The following is an 8,912-nucleotide window of genomic DNA, read 5'->3' as shown; positions in this document are numbered from 1 at the left end:
TAATCTATTTCTGGTTAATATTTTATTTGCCCTGAAAGGAATTTTTCCGAAACAATATTCCCTGATATAATAGAATCCTGTGAACAATCCATGTTCATATTTGGAGAATGTGCGTAATCCATTCTCAACAAGAAAGAGAAATGATCTGTTTACTCTGTTAGCATCAAAAGGTGGTTTGCAATCAGCCTCTAGAGACGCATATCAACGTTGCAATGTACAATCGCTGGTGGACGAACAAAAGGAGCCAAAGAGAGATCTTTTGTTTTAGTCCACCAACGTGGCGGCGATGACGTAACGTGAAAACCATGTAGGTGAGGGTCATAAAAAAGACGACGGGTACGGCAACGACAACACCAGAAAACAACAATAGCTGACGTTACACGAGGCAACTTTACGCGGGTAAATGTAATGTACGCGTCAACTATACATTTCCTCTGAGACACACCTGTTTACAAAGGAGTCCGCGAATCTTTTTGTTCGGAATAACGGTTGGGCAAACTTCCTTTCTCTCTGTAAAAAATAAACGTCACCAGTCACCTACGCAATTTCTTGGTGGTGCACCCCCTCTAAAGGAAAATCCTGGCTCCGCCCCTGCATTTTTTACCCAGGGAAATTTCGTAGTGAAGTGACCGGGAGCAATAAAAAGTAACCCAAGTAAAACCCAGGTAAACCCATGATCTTGATTAGTTTATAAAAAGTATCAATAAAAAGTGAGCTACCAACCCTAAGTCAAGAAAAATGGCACAAAGAAATTATGTTAAACCCGGTCACAAAGTCAACTGAAAAGCAGCCTATGTCTTGGCCTTTACATGTACCGATAGCTCAAAACTTGTAGTCTTTAGTTTTTAATTCCTACATGAACGACTTTCAACTAATAGTTTTCTGAAGAAAAGAGGACGTACAGATAACGAGAAAGGCACCTGTCAATATAGAAAGTTGATGTGAACATAAGTGTTCTTTACGTGGGAGGTGTGACGAAATGTGATTATCTGTCAACTGCATTAACATGATAAGATTTTGTTTAACAGAGGCAATCGTTTACCGACCGTTTTGTTTAGGCTTATATTACCGGAAATAGTTTTGATTCTTTGGTACTGAATTAGTCCTTTTAAGTTCTTGTAGCCATCTTAGCGTTATTGTATATATGCTTGCTCTAAACTCAAGTTTATCCGCGCATTCTTACATGGTGGCAGCGGGTGGAGAAGGTATAGTGGTACAATGTTACACAGAGGTTATCCGAACATAGTGGAGAAAATATGGCATCGGGATATGCATTACCACCGCCACCCGCTCTCGCGATGCAGAACCCAAACGCCGCAGAGAAATGGAAGAAGTTCCTGCTAGCATGGGAAAATTATGCTCTCGCCAAAGATCCCACTAAAAGGCAGAGGAAGTGCAGGTCGCCATTCCTCTCACGGTGATTGGCAAAGAAGCACGAGAGGTGTACTCAACCTTCAACGACAGCGAAAATGATGGTGATGCGAAAAAGATCAAGCCAGTATCAAAGAAATTCGGAGAATATTGCGAACAACGCAAGATCATCCTTTTCGAGAGGTTCAACCGCGGTAACGTACCGCACAGCGCTAGCCGATATTGCAATTTCGTGGAGATTACCCTGAGATACCGCGCGATCGAGACAAAGCTTACACTTGACAAAGCTGATGAGATTTTCAGAGCGTCTGAGAGCATGCTGGCCCAAATAAAAATCGTCGGAAACTGCAATGGAACTACAGTAAATGCCTTGGGAAAAGGCAGTAAAAGCCAAATTAGCGATAGACGAAGATACAAAAAACACCCAAAGGAATCCACAAAAGAAAACGGGAGCTCCAGTACCGAACATGACCGCACGAAGAGAAAATTATGCCTAGCGTATCGCAAGACGTGTCGGAAATTAGGAAAGTTGTCACATTTTGTGCTCAAATGTCGCAGCAAGAAAAAGGACGACAAAGACCTCGACGCACGCAAAATTGTCCGAGCTGTTGATAAACCCAGATAGTGATTCGGAAGTGTTTTACGCCGATCATATCTCAGGGGTTGACCTCGATGACTCTCACTCAGTTAGTAACCCTCAAGCCTGAGTCTGGAAATTATCTGCTCTTTAGCAACCTGACACGGGAGCGCAATGCAACCTTATTCCCGTGGAATTGTACTGGAAAGCCACAGAGGACTATGACCTTGATTGCGTGACGCCCGGCCTACCATGCCATTAAGAGACTTCACCGTCAAACCAATGTGCAGTGGGTCTGGGGAACAGCCCAACAAGATGCATGAGAGCAGTTGCTGACACACCAGCCTTGCGTTACTACAACCTGGAGGAGGAAGTGAGGCTTCAATGTGATGCCTCTCAGGTCGGGCGCGGGTTAGGTGCTGCCTTGTTGCAGAATGGACAGCCCGTAGCCTATGCATCCAGAGCCATATCCGACGGAGAAACACGTTATGCTCAGATCGAAAATGAAGTGCTCGCGATTGTTTTCGCGTGTGAACGTTTCGAGTCCTACGTGTATGGTAGTGGTGCGATACTAGTGGAGAGCCATCCTCCATAGTTGCTGGAGGACTGGCTCATCAGCAGAGGCGTGCTTGATCTCCTTCCAGCGGCTAGCGCTGGCTGATGGGAAGGCTTGATGATAAATTTCCTCAAGTTCTTTGTTGACATCCTGCGACCCGGCACTTCAAGATCACGAACAAATTTCCATTTCTTACTCTAGCCAGGAATACGATAATGTCACAACACCTCATTTTCCAATTTTCGCTTACGGGAGCTTAAAAACAAAGGAAAATTTCAAACTTTTAGCTCCAAAAGTGGTCGCGGTCGCTTACGAGAGGTTCCAAATATAGTGATTTGACTTAAGAACTTTTGGTATTTTGGAAAACTGGTCGCTTAAGAGAGGTGGTCGCAACCGGAGGTTCAACTGTATGCAAAAAGGCGAGTGACATTTTGCTTTTGTTTTGTACACCAAGAAGCCCCTCTAATCACGTGAGTGCAAACCAAGAATACTCTATCAAAAATATCACAGTTCAATTCACGAATCGGTAATCATGCTTTGTGTAACGTTTTATGTAATATTATTCTGGGCTTCTGATAGAATTTGGGAAAACAATTAAAGATTATGCGAAAATAATGCGGAAATTTAAACAATTTATAAAACTAATAATTAGGTCCGTCCAATGTATTTACATGCTTATGGTAAATCAGGACTCGAAATTGCGACCAATACAGTCGCATTTGTCTCTGAATTTTTTCCCTTTGTGATTAAAATATATGGAGGAGTCGCCAATAGCCCCCTTTCAGTTAATTCCCAATCTGGAGGACAAAACAATAAGAACGACCATCTTGTTCTCCAGATTGGGACCAGCCGGCTTTCACCGTTGAAATAAAAGGGTTAGCATTTGGCATTTTGCCGCAACTTTTGCTAAAATAAATAAAACGATAAAAAATTATTTTGTTTCTCGTCATGAATTTTGTCTCAATTTGGAGATATGGAGCAAAATTGTAACATAATTTGACCGCGATCCATTCCCTCCATCATTGACCATTTCAGCGGGTTTTTTTCACACATGTATTGCGGGGTCCTATTTTCCCTACTTTACAAATGATACAATTTAATTTGCGACTATAACGTGCACCTCAATTTTCATATACAGGTGTATCTTGCCGTAAAATTGCGACCGGAATTTTTTTAAAATTTCGACCCCAGGATATTTGTAACACAGGTTCTAGTGTCCAGGCTCTTTGCCGAAAAACGTGTGGAAACTGCTTACGGCCTTTAATCTTGCGAACGAAATATCTGAAATATGGCGTGTTTTGTTCAATCGATCTTCAATGTTCAGGAAAACTGAATAAGGGTTTCAAAACAGTCACTGTCTCTTTGGCTTTTATGTTTGTCACCGTGAATATCAGGCATTTCTTCTGTTTATACGGAAAATATCATAATTATGCGGAGGATGCGGATTTTAGGGAATTCTGCGGATCCGCATTATCGCATCCTGTCAGATGTCATATAATAATTATTATTATTAGCGCTAGTCATTACGTAATCAGGCTTGCTTCAAATTGTGCTGCAACAAAAGAGGCAGAGTCGAGGTTCAGGGGAATAATTTGCATTTTCCGTTGTTTTGAACAAAACAAAATGCAAACTATTCCCCTGAACCTCGACTTTGTTCTTTTGTCACTGCACTATTCAAAACTAGCCTATTATAAGCCTATTTCTCTTTTATCAATATTTAATAAGTTGTTAGAAAAACTCATGTTCAATCGGTTAGTTGACTTTTTAGACAAAAGCCACCTTATTTATAACAAGCAGTTTGGGTTTCGCACACATCATTCAACTGATCATGTAGTACTCAGTATTACTGACCAGGTCCAAAGCTATTGAAGATCATGATTACTCTTCGGAATATTCCTGGATTTCAGCAAAACATTTGATACTGTTAATCACAACATTCTGCTCACAAAGCTTGAATACTATGGTATTAGAGGCGTTGTTAAGGACTGGTTTAACTTACATCCGAGCAACAGAACTCGGTACCACTGCACTTGGTTCCGTCATTTCTGACGTGTAAACAGTCTTTTGTGGGGTGCGTCAGAGATCAGTTCTGGGGCCACTCTTTTTCCTCATTTATACATTGTGTATAAATGACTTTCACAATTGCTCCAATTATTGGATTTTCACCTCCTTGCAGATGATGCAAATTTATTTTTTAAGTATAAGGACCTTAATAAATATACTTGATGTGAAATTACCGGTAACAGGGAACTTGCAAAAGTATATATTTGGCTATCTGCAAATACATGTACGCTTTCAATAAATATTGAAAAGCCAAACTTTGTTATTTTTCATCCATTACAAAAACTAATTCCCAAAAAGGTTATGCTATTTATAAATAATACATCATTAACTGAAGAACCTTCCATTAGATACCTTTAAGTTTATAGAGATTCAATTATTAGTTGGAAGAGCCACATTGCCTATATTAGCTTTCTTTTGTTGCTTTTCTTTTTTTGCTAGCTATTTCTCATTTTTTGTTTTGAGTAGACGGTGTGCGCGTGTGTGTAACCTGACCCTTTAATTACATTTATTAATAACCGAAGTTAGGCTGCCCAATGTTTTTAGCCCTTTATGGTTATTTTGGGCAGCCTGTACTCTATCCATTTTTTAAGATGATTCTCTAGTATTGCACTGCGCATACTGTTCTACGCATAACACAGCGTGGGCCACGTTCGTATTCAGGCATGGCTAAGAGGCTTTATGGTCAAATTTCACGGCTCAGTTCTGTTTTCTTTGTCTCTCCAGTCTCAAGGGATATTTCTAAGCAAGATAATGTTTAAATTTAACCATAAAAACTCGTAGCCATGTGTGAATATTGATATATCGAACGTGGCCAAAATCATTTCAATTTGGTGCGGGAAAGCTCGCTTGAAAGAAGTAGCCGTTATCAGAGCACAGCAGTAAAGAGCAAAAAGGGAAACTTTTTTAGACTCTTGCAAAACAAAAAGTCGAGTGATAGCCTCGATGATGCTAAAGTGTCATTTCAGTCCGAGAGTGAAAGTGAAACCGCGCTATCGTGTTGTTCAAGGGGTCGAGCTTGGTTTGCTTTCTGTTGTCTCCTAAACGAGGTTGGAGACCTTTTCTTTTTTTAATCTTACTCCTCCTCTTTATGCTGTAAAAAAATGTATATTAAAAAATTAACGTCAGAAAAAAAACTTACAGGGAAAAAAGTATTCGTAGCCATCACTCGTGGACACAAAATTGTCTCCTCGAGATCACACACCCGAGGAATATTTGTATTCAGTGCCTTTTCAAGACGTGTGCCTGTGCCATAAAACAAACGTTAAATTATTCCTTTTGAATAATACAATAGGCCATTTGCACTAAGAGGTCATGTGACATCGTTTTCATGAAAATGAAAGCTATATGATTTTGCCTTCGAAAAACGATTAGTGGGTCATATCTTAAACATAATAATAGTGATTTGGTTTTTCAAACCCGCACCATTTTCTTAAAATGAGTAAGTTCCTCGCTGGTCACGTGACCGAAATGTGATTTTTAAAATTATGAATTACTTCTTTCTGAACACAAGCTTTGCACTTAAACTTCAAGGAGGATGTTGAAAAAATTATGTGCTAACGTTTACAGCACATCTGAGCGTAACTATTAAACGTTTAACAAGATATAAGCAAAAAGTAGTTTTGGCCGCCATATTGGAGGGCAAGAGTATGCCCTCCAACATGGCGGCCAATACAAATCATACTGCTTTGTTGAAAAATCAAAGTACCATAAAATATCTTCCTTAAATGCGTTTCCTCTCAAATTTCGGGTGTAAGCTAATTTTTATGTGCTCTGTCAATTTTTTGCATCAGCAAGATTCCAACTCATTGTTTAAAGGAAGCAATGGTCACGTGACCTCTTAGTGCAAGTGGCCGATACACCTGTTGTGTTATTTCAAGAATGACGTCAAACCTGTGCGTCCTGTTCCTGCAAAACGTAGCGTGAACCGATGGCACAAACTTGTCCTTGATAGATGAAGTCGCAATGATGAAATGAGTAACTTGAGCAAGTCATATCTCGCAAACGAACGCGAGCTTTGTGACCTTTTTTTTAAATTGCACATTTCGAGTCACCATAATGTAGGGAACAATCGAGAAAAGTTTAAAGAAAATCTTACGACAGCTTCTATTACTAAGGAATCACCTTTAAAAAAATATGTATACATATACACCTTATTCCAAAATGGCCGCCATTTAGATATTCTTTTGTTTTTATTTAAATTAGACCTTGATGCCTCGTTCAAGGTTGTCGTTGTTGTGGTTAAAACTAGAACATAACACGGATATGTCTTTGTTGAAAGGACTAAAGGTAAAGTCACTTTATTTCACGTCGGTAGTTCCTTCAGCTACGAGGCTGGTATCAATGGAAGCCGACGGTGCGCCCCTCCCTCTGTCAGTGCTCCGTTTTAAGGGGATTTAAAGCTATAGCTACACGGATCAGAGGAAAGTCGAAACAGACGTTGAAGTCACCGAGGATCAAACCCGGGACCTCTCGCTCCTAAAGCCGCGCACTAGCCATCTGAGCCACGCGTACTCCTTGAACATTACACATGCCAGTACAGTCGTCTCTTCAAGATTATTAAACTACAAATGTAATCTTCTCTCATAGAGAAAAAAAGTACTTACCACTGTATAAATATGATAGTGTCAAGATATTAAGTTTAAGAGGAAAACAGGTCACTTCTGTTTGCCCAATCTTCCTCTTATACAATTCCATTCCTGAATAGGCCAGTTTCGTATTCTAACGGTTGGACTGGATCTAGCATGAAATGGAGACTAAATCGGGCAAATTAATTTGCATTTGAAAATATTTGCCCACATTAGCCTCCATTTCATGCTAGATCCAGTCCAGCCGTGAGAATTCGAAAATGGTCTATTTGGTTTCTAATCTCTTCGCTTCATTTTAGCATTGTAGGCCAGATTACCACATTTATTTTTCTTTGATCTACTCTGTTGTGAAAAAAGACAAATCACCTAAACGTCATTGGTAGGGAGTAGAATGAGGGTTTTACTAGTTAGACACAGACCACACACCCACACCATTTTCCGGGAGTAACTTCCCCCACCCATGTGCACGTGCACACACCCACACACCGGAATTTTGGTCCTTGACATTGTCATGACATTCACATTATTCTTTATTCAAAGATGCCAGAAATGGCCAGCACTGCAGACCCAGATGAAGTGCTTCGATCAACAACTGGAAAAGCAAATTTTCAACGTATTGCACGTCTTTTGATAAGTGGAGGCACTACGCTACTGAGAGAGAGATTTTTGATGTGTTTTGTCCACCAAGTAATATTCCTGCAATACTAAAAAAGCCAGACACAAAGAAACAACTCAAATCAGCAAAGCTCACCAAACCACGGTGGGACTGTCTTTACCCTTCCCCAGGGGTGTACGGTGAGTCAGTAGATTTTGATGTTACATTGCTGTTTAGGTTGCTGAGGACAATATGCAACCTCATCCGTCCTGCCACAGGCTGGGATGCTTTGCCAACCAATACAGACCGCAGTTTAGCTGTAGATTTGGCAAGAATTAAGTATTACCGTAACTCAGTATATGGCCATGGGAACATGGAGATAAAAGATGACTTCGAGTTTTTATCGCTGTGGCAGGAAATAAGTGGAGCCCTTGTTAGAATTACAGGCCAAATCAGCCCTGTGAAGAAGCGCGAGTGGAAGGATGCCATTGATAAATTTTTAAAGGAACCCCTCACAGCAGAGGACGAAAGAAATGTAGAAGAACTGCAGAGCTGGTATAAAAGCGATATAGATGTTAAGAAATCCTTAGATGAACTGGAAGCTACAACTAAAGAAGGAATGGATCAGTTGAAAGGTGTCCGGGGATTGCTTGAAGAAAAGATTCCTATGATTCACGCAATTGAAGAGAAACTGCAAGGCCTAGAAACAGCATATCAAGAGGACGCTCAAGTCACAAAAGATAAGCTAGCTGAGTTGCATCAATTAATAGACAGCCTTTGCTCCACATCGGGCAGTTCTAATTCAGTTGCAGGTCAGTTAAAATGTTTTCCTAGCATTTTCGTATCAGAGAAAACATCTCTTCTTTCATTGCGGTCAAATCTTGTTGTACACGTCATCACACACACATATTGTCCAGTGTTGAGTTTCCTGTAACTGGAGAGAGAGACAGAGAGAGAGAGTGTGTAGGAGAGAAACCCTGACAATGAACACCTTAAATAATCATATTTTTAACTGAATAAATGTTTGAAAGAAAATTTGCCCTGAGCGGGATTTAAACCCACATCCCCCCGTTACTAGTCGGGTGTGATAACCACTACACCACCAGGACAACCATGCTGGCAACACAGCCATCGAAGAGGTGATTTACGTGGCTAAGGAGTGGG

At 40.5% G+C, this 8,912-nt stretch overlaps 1 pseudogene; it reads left to right on the top strand.

The window, feature by feature from the left end:
- The first annotated feature begins 7,702 nt into the window (after nucleotides 1-7,702).
- LOC137996121 (E3 ubiquitin-protein ligase DZIP3-like) overlaps nucleotides 7,703-8,912 on the top strand; it is a 3,238-nt pseudogene continuing 2,028 nt past the window's right edge.

Source organism: Montipora foliosa, chromosome 3 (genome assembly GCF_036669935.1).
Source record: "Montipora foliosa isolate CH-2021 chromosome 3, ASM3666993v2, whole genome shotgun sequence".
NCBI lineage: Eukaryota > Metazoa > Cnidaria > Anthozoa > Scleractinia > Acroporidae > Montipora > Montipora foliosa.
This window is presented reverse-complemented; position numbering and strand designations above follow the sequence as displayed.